The sequence below is a fragment of the Petromyzon marinus genome, chromosome 17, assembly GCF_048934315.1.
Source record: "Petromyzon marinus isolate PM22_M1 ecotype Great Lakes invasive population chromosome 17, UKy_Petmar_22M1.pri1.0, whole genome shotgun sequence".
Taxonomy (NCBI): domain Eukaryota; kingdom Metazoa; phylum Chordata; class Hyperoartia; order Petromyzontiformes; family Petromyzontidae; genus Petromyzon; species Petromyzon marinus.
Window position 1 is genome coordinate 2,457,021 of NC_133683.1, and position 15,887 is coordinate 2,472,907.

The following is a 15,887-nucleotide window of genomic DNA, read 5'->3' on the forward strand; positions in this document are numbered from 1 at the left end:
TGGCAACGACAGCGACGTCGAGACGAGTCCACTCCCAGAACCGGCAGCCCGGAGCTGTCGCTCTCCGCTGCTTATATTATATTCTATATTCTACTCGGTGCGGCTTGGCTCTGCCCTATCCACGCCTCCCTTCTCGAACCGACCAGAGGGTTCCAGAGGCTTCCCTATGAGGTCTTCCATGACCCTTGCCCCAATTCCTCTGCCCGGCCGGCACACCCGTATATATGCTCAACGGCGTGTGCGCAAACTTTCCACTGCAGTTGCCGCTGCTGGACAGCAGTCAGCGCTGTGTCACTACACTTGTATGAACACAAGAATTACATAATCACATCTACACTTATATGTAATGGGCTGAGATAGGCGCACACAACTTCTTGGGAGGCAACACTATTTATTAACACCAACACATTACACTTAACATAAATTTCGATTTAAAGCTTTCGTGACTGCGGGCTAACACCAATCCCGAATATCCGCCCCACAGCCCTTTAAATAACCTCCCATACAGCCCCCCAATCGGCTATGCGTGTATGAGTGACGTCCCTGCCCTCTAACCCCCGACCCCCCCGTCCCGCGCGTGCGATTGGTGTGTCGCTCTAAAACCGACTCCAAATCCCCGCCCCGCAGCCCTTTAAACAATCTCCATTGCCCGGCATCGGCGGCAACGCGTGTGCGAAGGACGTCATTGCCCTCTGACCCCTGACCCCCCGTTTAGTTCGTGTGAGTGGTGCGCGGGGTTGTGTGAGCGGAGACGTCGCGTTTGAGTGGCTGAGAAGCGACGGATTGATTCCAGGCAGCCACGTGCCAGCCCCGAGCTATGCCCCACAAACAGGACCCGCGGACCCGAGGGGCTGCGCCGTGAGGAGAGTAGCCGGAGAGCGGCAGCCCTCTCACCGCGAGCGAGGAGTCGAGTAGCGGCTGCTCTCACTCGAGCGAGGAGTCCGGAGCCCGCAGCCCTCTCGAGATCAGCCCTCCCCCAGGGGGGGAGCTGGGGGCCCGCATCCCCCACAACTGACAACCTGTGTACCAACTGGCCGAGCGAGAGTTTGTGTGTATTTGAGCGCAATCGTGCCAGTGTTTAGCTGTACCAGGGAGTTTGATGCAGCAGATTGTTTCGGTGTAGCAGGGTGTCCGGATTGTGCCGGCACACTATCCTTCTATCTGTAATGTCGTAGGGTGAGCTCCATTAAAAGTTTACTCGGACCCCAACCTGTCAAAGCGCCTAATCTCGGAACGTGGTTCTCAACCTCGTACCTCACCCATGCTACGTACCTTTGAGACGTCCTGCTTTTACAAATGTTGATGAACTGGAGGGCAAAGGTCTGGAGGACCCCACATGGAGTCTGGTTTCTCACACCCGAGCCTCCTGTGACATTTCTGGAGGCTTCTCTGGAATCTTTGTCCCATTTATTGAGTGCAGATTTGGCTTACTTCTAGCTTCATCCCAAGACGTCATCCAGTTTGGAAATACCCGAAGGTTGTGGGAGTCGCCCCGTGCTTCAGTTTCTTTCCAACCCTCGTAATGGCCGGATGCTCACCAGCCGGAAGTCTTTTGCTGCTTACACCACGACCGAGGTGTTGAGAGCAACCATCTCGTGGCTGGTCGGCAATGGAGATGGTATTGTCGATTTGGGGAGCGTGAGTCTGTGGCGTTCGTGGTGCTGCTGTCACGGAGGCGACACGAGTTTAGGAAATTCAGTTTTGTGGGTTTCCTGTAGCGAGCACTGAAAGATCCTCTCTTCCTCTTTCTCCACCCTTGTCTCTGCTGTCTCCATGTCCCCGTTCAACTCTTTCTACACCGCTTTCCTTGAATGTGCAGCTGCCTTTACGGCCTCCCCTCTCCCCTTCTCTCCACCTCCAACCCATCTCCGTCGTAATCTCCTCCCCTTTGTTCAGGCTCTTCCCTTTCTTCCTCAGTCTATGGATGGGGTTATTGTTTATCGGGCTCTTATACAAAAAATGGAGCTTATTTTAGCCTTTGAATAGGATTTTCTGTTTTCCTTCGGTAGCATGTTGCGCACATAGGGAAGATCGAGCCACGCCACCGGTTCCCATGATCAAAATCTTTGTCAACTTGTCTCCCTCGGTAGGAATGCCTTTCCTTCTGCAGCAAGCAATTGTCTTCTCTCTCTCCTCCGGTATTTCTTCCGATGCGCTTTCTTAATCTCGCTTGCTGTGTGTATCGACTCTATCATTCAACAAGGGCAAATAAAAAAAAAATGCTTTTTTTTCCTCCACTGTTTTACCACTATACCTCCTGAGTGGGTACTCGGAGTTTCATCTAATGTACTATTTGATGAGTCGCTTCCACACAGCACAAAGGCGGTAGCTATCCGAACTGTAAATTTTTCTTCCAATTTCGATAGATTCTCGAATTATTCTTGGGCAGTAGTAGCTAGTTTTGCACAGAACTTCAACATTAGAATCAACTGAGTGTCCTTGTTGGCACGTGTGTTCTGCTACTGCTGAACACGGGTGCCAACAAATAATACATTATTTAAATGCATGCCTATAAAGGGCAGCATACTTCAATAGGGATTACCATTGGTACGGCTATTTTAATACACAATAGACAGGAAGGACAAGATCAAAGGGCTCTCATAATGCACATGCATAATGTACGTTGACTCGGTAATCTCCCCCCCCCACTTTGCGCGAGAGTGCCACAAATCTGGCTGTCGCCTGATGAAGCTAGTTGTAATTACTGGCAAAACGTCGTACTCCAATTGTAAATGTTGTGGCTTGGCTCTCCAAAGTACCAGTGACGAATTGGCTTGTTCTGTTTCCGTGACAACCCTTACTAGTTGGCTGTGTCGAGTGGTGGCGGGTTTTAACGACACGTTTATATATGTATGCGATCTAATCCAAAAAACACCTCTATGGATGATATTGGGCGCGAAAGCCTACATGTTAAACCAAAATTTAAAATATATACAAAATAACAATAATTTCTAGTTTTCCTCATTCACATCGTGATTCGTATGAACAGACATGAGATGATTGAGACATGTTAAATCATAAACGTATTTATTAATATATATATACAGATAGTCCTCGACTGCAATGTCCTTGTCCACGTGCAAACAGAGTTAGGATAGCAGCCTCCTTTAAAAGCCAGAGTAGATTTATACGCTGTAGAAGACAGTTGACGAATCCTCGTTGCTTGATTCCTCCTCGGATCCCTTCAGCAGTGAGTCGTCACCAGTCTTCTCTGCCTGCTCATTCTCCATGTGGCACGGCTGGGGTGGGTGCAATACGCCAGGAGACTCCTTATGCAGCGAGCAGCGAAGCAGGCCCATCTCTGCCTGCTCATCCTCAACGTGGAATTGAGGAGATGGCGGTGAGCTGGGGGCATCGGTGAGGAGGGTGTTACGGAGACGGCCCAGCTCTGCCTGCTGCAGAATCGTCTGTACGACGAAGCGCTCGCGGCGCCTGCAGGCGCGCACATGGGATGGCGTGTCCGGGATGATGTATGCAATGCAGGCCTTCGTGAGTAACACCACGTGCTGCACACGTCCACACACAGGTAAAGGATTTTCAGTTTCAGGATTTGCATGTAAAGGGTGCTTACTAAATATAATATGGCAGCATCTTAAAGTGCTTTACATCTCAGGTCAACTATTCCGGGGACCTGAAGCCCAGGGATATTATATTGTTACGTCGTTTTTCCCAATTAAATTAAGTCATTTGAGTAATTTTTGAACATTTGGCAAATTATACCGAGACACTTTTTTTGAATTACTTAATGGGTTTTTTACGTTCACTATGCAGCAGGCAACATTTATGATGTGCAGTTAATGCACCCACAGTATTCACCTGGGCAGCCGCAAATTACCGCAACAATCAGCAAACACTTACACTCGGCCATGTCACCACTACAAAGATTCCCTGTGTAGCCTTTCACAGACTGAGACAAGTGCATCTATGAAGGGTGGCACAGTGCCTGCGGGGGTGGTGTGCACCTTTATCTCGCCAGTGATGATTTTCACACACTTCATCAAGTACTCATTTTAAGACAGAATCAACTTAAGGGAAGCTCAACACTGGTTCTAATATTTTCCACTGTTGTTGGCTGTGGCCAGAAATAGTACTCCGGTCACACAGGATTGGTAGCGCAGTTCACAAACAACTACGCAGCCGCTCCCCTTCCCACACGCACACATGCTTACGTGTGACAAATTGCATCAACAACATGAATCGTCTGCTGCATGATGAAAGTGAGTATTGTATTACCACTATTATTTGTGATCTCAGAAATACTGTGCAATTGTGAGGTGTAATAGCATTACTGGCATTATCTGTAATGACCCATTGACAATGATCACGGTTTGCTCTGCTGACCTTAACAACTGCTCACAGATGAGTCTATACGATGGTGCAGTAGTGTAAGGCTTTGCACACTAGACTTGCAATCCAGAGGTCACGGGTGTGAATTGATCTTTGATCGTGGGAGTGTAAACAACGGTGAAAGGTTTTTTTTTACATTCCACTGCCTCTATCCACCAAGCAGTGTAAGTGGAATACATCCAGTCAATTGGTCGGCTGAGTTTGGTGCTGTTCAGTGCGGGAACTCCCAGCTCTTCCCAAGACGTCTGTCCAGTGTGGAAGAGCAGTTCAAATACATCTTAAGGGTCTCTCTTGAGCTCCCTATAGCAGGAGCCCTTTTGCCATCAGTGACATGAGCAAGTAATTGGAGGGCTGTACCTTTATCTTTCAATGGGTTTATGAATGTGTGTGTGTGTGCATGTTGATGTGTACCTGCATGGCAATGACGAAGGCCAGCTTTGCCGTCAGTACTTTCCAGTACTGCTTGGTGACGGAGTAGGCTTGGGGATGATCCGGCGGGTAGCGATGACCTGGATACCTACACACATACAACCACAAGCACGCATGGACTATATTGAGCAAAGTGCCTCGAAAGTAGAGTTGGCGCTAAATTGAACAAGTATGGTTGTGCACAAACGGTATATGCGTTCACAGCCCTTTAAAAAATCCGCTTCTGAAAGAGGGCCTTCCCACAACGTGCAGCTTGTGGGGGCTCTATTGACCATGGTTCACGCTGGTCCGTACCAGGTTGGTGAAGGTAGGGAGTACAGATAATGGGAGAACAATATAGCACAACTATTAATTTTTCTGATCTACCCACTGCTGACAACCTAGCTCCAAAGTCGCCTACTGCACCTGCATTGTGCATGGTGTTCATCAATCTAAGCACGAACAAGGCTCAAGCCTGCTTGACTTCCGGAATCTAAGATTAGCTGTATTCGTGGTGATTTGGTCATAGTCAAGTAAGGTTATATTAAATATCGATCAATATGGTTATATTGATTATAGTTGTGTATGCCAGCAATTCAAAAACGTTACAGAAAAGGGTTGGTAGATCGCATCAATTTCCTAACTAACTGTGCTGTGAGGTGACCAGAAGATGGCTGTAGAGCAAGTGGTTTCATGTCTGTGTGGACCTTTAAGCTTCATTTCATTATCATGGGTTCTCCAGGACCTCTTATTGCATCCCACATGCATAAGACCACCTTAAACTGGAATCCCAATGCACGGTCTTCCTGAAAAGGGATCTTGAGACTCAATTAAGCAGTCGTGGATCGATAGATAAATAAATAACATTACTCTTTAGCAAGGAAACAATGAGCTGTAATTTATATCAATCTATTATTATATTTCTCTAAGTGGGACTTTGGTTGTGAAGCCATCCCACCCGTACCCACTGCTCCCCCCCTCCAATTCCCCCCCCACCCCCTTTACTGTCCCCACCCACCATGCACACTCTTCCCCCAACCCTACCACAACCCCTTACTACCCAACTAAGCCAAACCCTGTGTCCACGGTAAGGGGCAGGGCATAAACAGAGGTGGGGCCTAGGGGAAGTGTGGGTCTTAAAAGGAAAGTCACGGAGTGAAAAGAGGAAGAAAACGAGCATAATCAGGAAGGGGCGGAGCCAGGAGGACGCCACACCCAGACATCAGTGCATCACATTCGCAGGGACGGCACCCCCGATAGCTGGGCATGACACTGAATGGCACAAACCTGCAGGTTGTGTGGATTGCCGGATCAAACCAGGCTGGCAGGATGTTGGGATAATTTTGCTCCTTGAAGTTGCTGATCTTGAAAATTGAAAAGCTGTCCTCCGTGTACCCATGCATTGTAGGCGAACCTGTGCCATACTCTGCTGAGTATCCATAATAATACACCAGGCGTGGGATGATGTCCGTTGTGAATGCCAAGATGCATGACTGTGGAATTAGCATACGGAGGCACAGCGATAGCGGTCACTTAGCATGCAATGATTTGACCAAGGCTTCTGAACATCTTACCTTGGCAATTACATTAATTTTCACAAATACAATTTGGGGGGTTGCTGCCAGAGTGAAATGGTTACCATATAAGGACTTGCAATCTGGCAGTCGTCAGTTCATTCTCCTGACACAACAGTTGAAGCAATGGATCATTTTCTTAAATCTCCCCCACCTCTGTCCAATTAGCAATATAAATGGGTTCATCACTGTTTTAGCGCAGGTAATTCCACATCTTACAACATGTCTGGTCATTATGGAAGAGTAGGCCAAATACCGTGTAGAGGGGTTCTCTAGAGCTACCTTTAGTTGAGGCCCTTCTGCCAGCAGTGACATGAGCAAGCAATGGCAAGGCTTTACCTTTTGCGATTTTGGGAGAGAGTGGATAGGAGCGGTGGTGCAGTGATTCGTGCACTGCACTTTGAATTCAGCACACATGCAATTGACTTCCAGCTACGACTAACATCAGTGACGAGTGATACCCGAACCGCTCCTGGTCCCCCACTACACCTCTTCTCAAACCTGCCAGGACCAGAATGGTGAAGTATGGTAAAAAGAACCCACACGGCTAACATGACATGTTATGTCACTCATAAGATGGGATATTGAGCGAGAAAGCGAGCGGACAATCTGGCGACTTACACTGGTGATTACGGAGAGGGTGGCAACGATACTCAGAATGTCGGCCCAGGCTCCAATTCCTCTTGCTCGTGAAACCACAGGCCTCCTCATCTTTGTTACGAGCTTCCACGCGTCGACCCGCACTTCGATGATGTTGTTGAGCAGTGCGAGCAATGGCGCAAGTGGAAATGATGCCACGAAGAGAGTGACAAACCCGAATTGGATAACTGGGGTATATTTTGAGAATGGGTAGGGGGGCAAGGATAGGATAATGAGTGAAACAGGATATAGACATACACTCTTAATGCTGTTATGTTGTGATTACTTTAAGCAAACAAAACATGTTTTCAATGCATTGAATGTGTTTTAGTCAAAGGAGACCCCAAAATATGGTCACATTTTCGTGTCATTTGTTCACAAAATTATCGTGTCCATTACATTGGCCACTGACATGCGACCAGCCACTACCATCTTTAATGATCAGCTCTGGTTCACCTGGGTTTCTTTTGCACCATTTTCCACCACTAGGTGGCTATAATAACTAGATCACATCCTGTATTGAGGACTCCATTAACCGTACCACACATTTTTAGGCATATGCACTGTGGCTGAAATGCCAACAAATCACAGCAGTTAACCACAGTGGACATGATGCACAAGAGTTTTAAATAAATAGTAAGGGGGAAAACCGTCAATCCAAGCTGACCAATGTAGCTGCATTGGTTAGCAGACAAGAGGAGCAAATATGTGCTCCTATTGTTTCTAAAACTTAACTCCGTACATATGCACATACGCGCATGCTCAAAGACAATTGTGTTACAGTATATCCATAGATTGGTGCCTATGGCCAAATCACCCAGTATGCGTCAGATTTAATCAGATCCCAGAAGTTAAGGAGAGCTGAGCCTGAAAATTGGTTGGATGGGTGACCATGCAATAGTTATTGTGGGGTTGTGAGCAGCAGAGGACAGTGCAGCAAATTACATTGTTGTATTGTACATCTAAGCTCTTACATCTGTGCTCCCTGCCTTCAACAACCCGAAGTGTGGGTAATTTCCCTCCCACAACAATGTCCGACAGATACACAGGGGCCGTACACACGTGCCTATATAGTCAAATGATACCCAATTGTGTGTGTTTTTTTTATAATAAAGTAAAACGCGTTGACTCCGTAGTGTGATCCTCTGAGCTCATTGTACCCATCTCGAGGTATTCATCAAAGAGTCCAAGTGGGCTCTGGGGCTGTAGGTTCAAGTGTTTGCTGGAAGAAGTGTTTGGTAACTGGATAAGACCATCAATGAGAAGCCAGTTTAATCGTGGTTCGGTGACAGAAAACCCAGAGTTTCACGGTTTAACCCAACATCCGAGCAGCACCACATCAGATCTCTAGACTCCTCAGCGCAGGCATACAGATATGGTCAACATATGCGTACATTAACTAATTTGTGAAATTATGAATTACATCCAAATGAAATGTAGTGTGTGCATTACTAGGACGTACCTAAAGGTGCCAGGTTGGGTTCATCCACCTTGGGGATGCTCTGCTCCACGCAGCCTCCTGCTTCCGTGCAGTCCATCCTCTTGATGTCCGAATTCTGGCTGTTGCTACTGCTGCAATTGGTGACGCTGGTGGTGGTCTTCTTTCTTTTAATGGGCTTAGGTCTACTTCGCTTTTCCTTCTTCTTCTGCTGCAAGGCCATCAACACTTTCATGCTCGTAATAGGATCGAGAGCAGCGTATGGTTTATTCTCACTGACTGGTGAAGCAGTTTCTTGACGTGGAACTAGGCCAAAGCATTCAAGAAATTTGGATTTCATGTCATTTATCTTAACGCCGCTATCTTTTGTCGAAGTGTAATCATGTTCAGGCTTCGGTCTGAACAAGAACTGTGCGTGAAGACTTTCATGAGTTTTCAGGATTTCAATAGGACTTAAAAATCCGCAGACTGAGCACATCTCATAGGGCGATGGTGGATTCAACACCGCATTGGCAAAACTGCCGTTATTCACCAAACCTGGTGCACCCTTTATCATATAATCCTTTTCATGGGTCTTCATGTGCCTTTTAATTTTCCTGGCTGATTAAACCTTTGTCCACATATGCCGCACCATTGCTCACGGGTCTCCTTATGCGTTCTTACGTGGGCTTCTAGGCACCATGCCAGTTGGAATTTTTTTCCCACAGACGTCACAAGAGATAAGTTTTTTCGCTCTTGTAACTCTACCGGATTGAGGTGGGGTTGAGACGGGTGCTGGTGAAGTGCCATCGATGGTGAAGGCAATTCTCCCAGCACCACCATGACTCGCAGCGGAGTTGCTCTCGCACATCTGAAACAAAAGACAAAGGTCACGCACATGACACCCGTGTCACGAGTGTACTCACAAAGGCATACTTAAGGTGACATAAGATTCATATATACTACAACTCATTATACCAGAACTCCACAATATTGCAGTTCCTATCATGTACGATTTTACCCTCTTATCCACCCAATTAATATTTTGTTTCTAAACAACAATGACTAACTACCTCCAATTACCTAATGTTACCCACCCAATAGGCCTTTCTGTATATACACACCAACAATATAATGATGGCACCACACGTTCACTCCACTATTCACAACACTCTGACTGGCAATCTCCATATAAGATTGTAATATAATTTCTGTACGAGGGCCGGTCAAAAAGTTTTGAGAATGGACACTTTTTTACAAAAAACTACGCAAAATAGTCTTCATTAAAAGTACAGTATAGTACTATTAATGGCACTTATAAGTGAACGTCATTATCTCTCATGCTAATATTACAATGTTAACTAGTTACCCAGGAAAGCTTCATTGAGTCTAAGTACTGCATTTTCAGAAAGGTCCCATTGCATTGAGATGTTTGTGTGAGTGGAACCCAGAGAGACCCCACCTTGCATATTGGGAAATAACACAACTCCACACAGATGGATTCAACCCACAAGCTCAAAGCATTCCCTGTTCAACAAAGTACTCAGTGTAATGTTTAATATAATTTATTTGGTAATATATAGTATCGTAATTGTATAGTGAATCTACAGCAGTGTGGTATACAGTAGGGTTGGTAAAATAATACATAGTGTAATATTACAAGTCTAATATTATTATAATCTAACGTATAGGGTAGTGTATAGTAACTCAGTGTATAATTCAGTGTTGTGGTCTGTCTATGCCAGTTTATAATAAAAATATTATTTGGAGGCATATTATAATATTTTTTGCGACATAGAAGTGTAATGTATAATAACTTATTGTTAGTAGCTCAGCTTAGTGGAGAATATATTGAGTACATTTATTAAATTGATGTAGTTTATATTTAGTTCTTTCACATCGGTTTGTTGTATGATAGTTGGGTAGTTGCAGTTCTTTAGCGTCAATATACTAAATGCCTCTGTTGATATGTAAACTCTGACTTTAACATAGCTACTTCCGTGACCAGTTACATGCTAATTCCTCACATTAACATCATGCTAATCTCCCAGTTACATGCTAATTTCTGACTTTAACATCCTACTAATATCTCACATTAACACAGCTACTTCAATGCTAAATTATTCTGTTGATATGTAAACTCTTTTGGCAAGGCGCTCTGCTCCTCCCACCCAGCTTAAAATACGCTGCCAAGCTTAGCAGTGTTCATTGGAGCGCTGTCTTTCCGACAGTTCTGTTTCTTCACCTGAGGACGGCTGCTTGTGTTGTGGCCGAAACGTCGTGAGAATTTTATTTTATTATGTTTTATTTTAATATTTCCCTTCTATGTGACTTCACCGAAAGAACCAAGAAGATGAATCTCTGCAGTCACGAAAGCTTTAAATCGAAATTTATTCAAATCAAGTTGTTTTCTTTTTACCACAGTACTTTATGGAATCCTCAAGAATAAATGCATTTTTAGAAGTATTAAACTACACTTGAAGATGTGTGAGAATGTAATTATGCAGATGCAAGCACAGGCAAACTCGTATCTGCATATACAAGTTTCTGGGCCTCCTCACTTCACCAAACCCGCATTGACCGGCATGGTGAAGTATGGTTAAACAACTCCCACGAACGACATGGTGTGGGGGAGGCCTCTATCAAAACGCTGGATCGACAAAGGGCTGATACATGTCACGACATTGTACGTTAAGATCGTTCTCTCGTCAGCACAAGCCGTCTATGTGGACAATAGAGGACACGACACACGTGTACACGATGTTTGTGTGCGTATATTCAGCGTGTGAATCACGTAATAATTATATAAGGTCGCGATTATGCTCAAAACGAACCAAATGTATAACATCACGAATAACTTTGGAAGTCTCCTGAGCCTGAACAATATTTGAAGTAGACACTGACCCAGTTACTATTAATAGCTCAGATGTGTAGGCTTTGACTTTAACATATCCATTTCTGTGACCAGTCACAAGCTAATCACTCAGTTATTTCAATGCTAAATTCTCCTAGTTATTTCAATGCTAAATTTTCCTGTTTGATTTTTACTAGGTGCCTCTGTGAATGTGTATGCTTTGACTTTAACATAGCTATTTCTGTGACCAGTCACAAGCTAATCACTCAGCTATTTCAATGCTAAATTCTATGCTAATTCCTTTGTCAAGGGGTGCCTCTGTGGATGTGTATGCTTTGACTTTAACATAGCCATATCTGTGACCAGTCACAAGCTAATCACTCAGCCATTTCAATGCTAAATTCAATGCTAATTCCTTTGTCAAGGCGCTTTGTTCCTTCTCACACAGCTTAAAGGTCTCGATCTGAGCTTGGCTTTGTTCGCTCCAGTGCTGTCCTCCAGACAGTCTCGTCCCTTCACCTGATGAAGGCCGCTTGTGTTGTGGCCGAAACGTCGTGAGAATTTTATTGTGTTATTTTATTTTTCCAATTTATTATTTTATTCTCATGCTACGTGACTTTACCGAAAGAACCAAAGAAGATGAACCAAGAATATGGCGTGTAGATGCTGCCATCTGCCGGCCACCAATGTGGCGTGTAGATTCTGCAAATTGAAAAATTAAAATAATAAATTGAAAATAATAAGCAAAAATCCAGATTCATATTCTTGGTTCTTTCGGTAAAGTCACGTAGATTTAAAAATAATGAAATAAATTAAATAAAAAAATAATCGTAAATAATAAAATTTCTTTTATTTGTAATTTTGAAATTGACATAATCTACACGCCATAATCTTGGTTCTTTCGGTAAAGTCACGTAGATTTGAAAATAAAAAGAAAATAATTAAACGAAAATCATGAATTGTTATTATTATATTTTGATTTAAAGCTTTCGTGACTGCAGTGATTCATATTATTGGTTCTTTCAGTAAAGTCACGTAGAAGGGAAACAATAAAATAAAATAAATATTTTTTAAAATATTATTTAAATTTTAACTTTTCTTTTATTATTTATATTTTCTATCTACGTGACTTTACCCAAAGAACTAAGAATATAGCGTGTAGATTCTGCCAATTTAAAAATACAAAAAAATAAATGGAAAATAATAAAAGCTTTTATTATTTTCAATTTATTATTTTAAAATAAAAATTTTGTTTCATTTCTTTAATCTCTGTGACTTTACCGAAAGAACCAAAAATATGAATGTGGGTTTTTGCTTTTATTATTTTCCATTTCACACTTTTTATTTGATTTGATTTGATAATTTTTTTTATTTTCTATCGACGTGACTTTACCGATAGAACCAAGAATATGGCGTGTAGATGCTGCCAATTTAAAAATTAAAATAGATTGAAAATAATAATCAAAATCCAGATTCATATTCTTGGTTATTTCGGTAAAGCCATGTAGGTTGAAAATAAAAATAATAAAATTAAATAAATAAAAATACAAAAGATAAATGGAAAATAATGAAAGCTTTTATTATTTTAAATTTATTATTTTAATTTGTAATTTTTTTTAAAATTGGCAGAATCTACACGCCATATTCTTGGTTCTTTCGGTAAAGTAACGTAGATTTGAAAATGAAAATAATAGAATTAAATGAAAAAATACTAAATCATGATTTTTTTTACTTTTCTTTATTATTTATATTTTACCCAAAGAACCAAGAATCTGGCGTGTAGATGCTGCCACCTGCCAACGTTGTTGGCCACCAGATGGCAGCATCTACACGCCATATTATTGCTTCCTTCGGTAAAGTCACGTAGATAGAAAATTATTTGTATTTTTAAATTAAATTATATTATTTTTATTTTAAAATCTACGTGACTTTAACGAAAAAAATGTTGCCACCTGCCGGCCACCAACGTGGCGTGTAGATTCTGCCAATTTAAAAATTAAAATAATAAATTGAATATAACAAAAGCGTAAATAATATTAAAAGCTTTTATTCAATCGATTATTTTAAAATTGTATTTTTTTTATCTCCGTGACTTTACCGAAAGAACCAAGAATATGAATGTGGGTTTTTTGTTTTTATTATTTAAAATTTCACATTTTTATTTGATTTGATATTTTTTTTTTATTTTGTATGGACGTGACTTTACCGAAAGAACCAAGAATATGAATTCCTGAAGTCACGAAAGTTTTAAGTCACAATCTACACCCAACAATGGTGGCCAGCAGATGGCAGCATCTACACGCCAGATTATTGCTTCCTTCGGTAAAGTCATAATACTGGTAGGAACCAAGTTGTAAACTGAGTGTACCAGCCTGCAATAGATTAATGTGTCCGTCCGTGCCCTTTCAATACTTTAACGAAGTGAAATCTCGTGCTGTTGGGTGTAAAATCAGCAATAGGCAGTGCAGAGACTTGCCCTACCAGCCCACCCTCCAGGGACCTGTTAATAAAATTAAAATAATAAATTGAAAATAATAAAAGCTTTTATTTTCAATTTATTATAAAATAATAAAAGCTTTTATTATTTTCAATTTATTATTTGTATTTTATTTTTTTGTATTTTAAAATTTCAAATAATAAATTTAAAATAATCAAGCTTTTATTAGTTTAAATATTATTATTTATATTTTTAAATTAAATTTAATTATTTTTATTTTCAAATCTACGTGACTTTACCTGAAGAACCAAGAATATGGCGTGTAGATTCTGCCAATTTAAAAATTAAATAATACATTTTTTATAATAAAAGATTACATTATTTCTAAAAAATTTGTATTTTTAATTTAAAAAGCTTTTAGTATAGCTTTTATTATAATATCATAATATTATAATCAAAGCTTTTATTATAATAAAAGCTTTTATTATTTTAGGATTCTCCTCCACGGCGGCCTTTGTCTCCCCCAGTAGCGATGTTTACGACACACCGCACCAGGTACTCATCTGAGGCTGAGTCGACCTCACACTCTCTTACTGTCTCAAAACAACAACCGCCATGCGCCACTAAGTGGCGGTGACGTCACCACGACGCTTATGCCAGGCTATGTGCACATTGAGGCTACGTGAAGTGTCGATCGCCGGCTGGCAGGAGGTCACGGGGCAGACCCAGGTGCCACTGGTCGACTGACTGAGATGACTGAGATTACTGGCTGATGCACCACCTGTGCCCCCTACTGTGCCAACCTGCTGAGCTTTAGCCACCCGACGCTCCGCTCGTTTTTCTGAGCGTCGCTCCTCCGCCCTCCGTTGTTGTTGGAGGGCGACTGCCTCCAACTGCCCAGTAGAGACATCGCTGGTACCAGTCATTGGCAAGTCCACTCAGCTCCACATCCTCCTGTACCACATCACTCCATCTCTTCTCTAGTCCGTGCCACGCCCGTTTAGCTCCCTCGATCCGGCCAAACAAAAGCTGTTTGGGCATGCGGTGATTGGGCATGCGGGCTACATGGCCCAGCCAACGCAGCCTTGCCTGCTGGAGGAGCTCACCGATGGGACTTTGTCCAGATCTTTCGAGGATTTGTGAGCTCCTCACACAATCCAGCCTGGTTAAACCCAGGATTGATCGTCGGCAGGCCAGCCTAAATGTTTCTAACCGGTGAAGATGCTGCATTAGGGGGGTCCACGTTTTGCAAGCGTAGAGAAGGGAGGGAATGACTGTGGCCGAGAAGAACCGAAGCTTCATGCGGAGCGACAGACCAGGCAGCTTCCACACAACGTTACACAACCGATGAAAAGATAATGCCGCTCGACTAATTCGGAGTGAGACCTCTGCTGTTAAACCGGAGCCGATCATGAGCACACTGCCCAGGTATGGAAAACTCTCCACTCTCTCCCCAACTGCCCCATCACCGATTAGGAGTTGTGGGGGTAGAGTGCCCGATGGCACAAAATACCCAGGCAGGTGCTTCGTTTTGGTGGGGCTGATGGTAAGGCCCCACCTCTTAGTGGCACACTCCAGTTTCAGCAGCAGCGCCTCCAACTCCTCCTCTGAATGAGCAGCAATTACCAGGTCGTCGGCATACATAATGTGGTTGACCAATAGGGAGACATCCCTTGACCGCACCTGGGCATCGATCAGCCTCCCATTGTATCTGTACCGGACGTAAATTCCTCTGGTACAGCTACTGAAGGCTTCACGAACTATGTGGTCGAAATAGATGTTAAATAATGTTGGAGCCAGAGGACATCCCTGTCGCAGGGAATGGCTCTGACTCCCGGCTATGCAGTTTTACTCGGGTCTGCTCACCATCATGAAGGTCCTTAATGAGTGTGAGCAGAGGGTCAGGGACTCTGAAAGCACGAAGAACAACCCAGAGCCCAGGCCTACTGATGGTATCATAGGCCTTAACCAGGTCAATAAAGCAGAGATGTAGGTCTAGTTGGAATTCCCTCCACCTCTGCTGTAGCAGATGAACAGAAAATATTACATTTTTGCAGGACCGCCCTTTCTTGAAACCGCATTGGGACTCCGCAAGCCTCTCCTTAGCGTACCTAGCAAGGCGATGTGGAATAATCCTTGCCAGGACCTTTCCCGGCACACTGAGGAGTTAGATGCCCCTGTAGTTGTTACAGTCTGTGCGGTCCCCCTTCT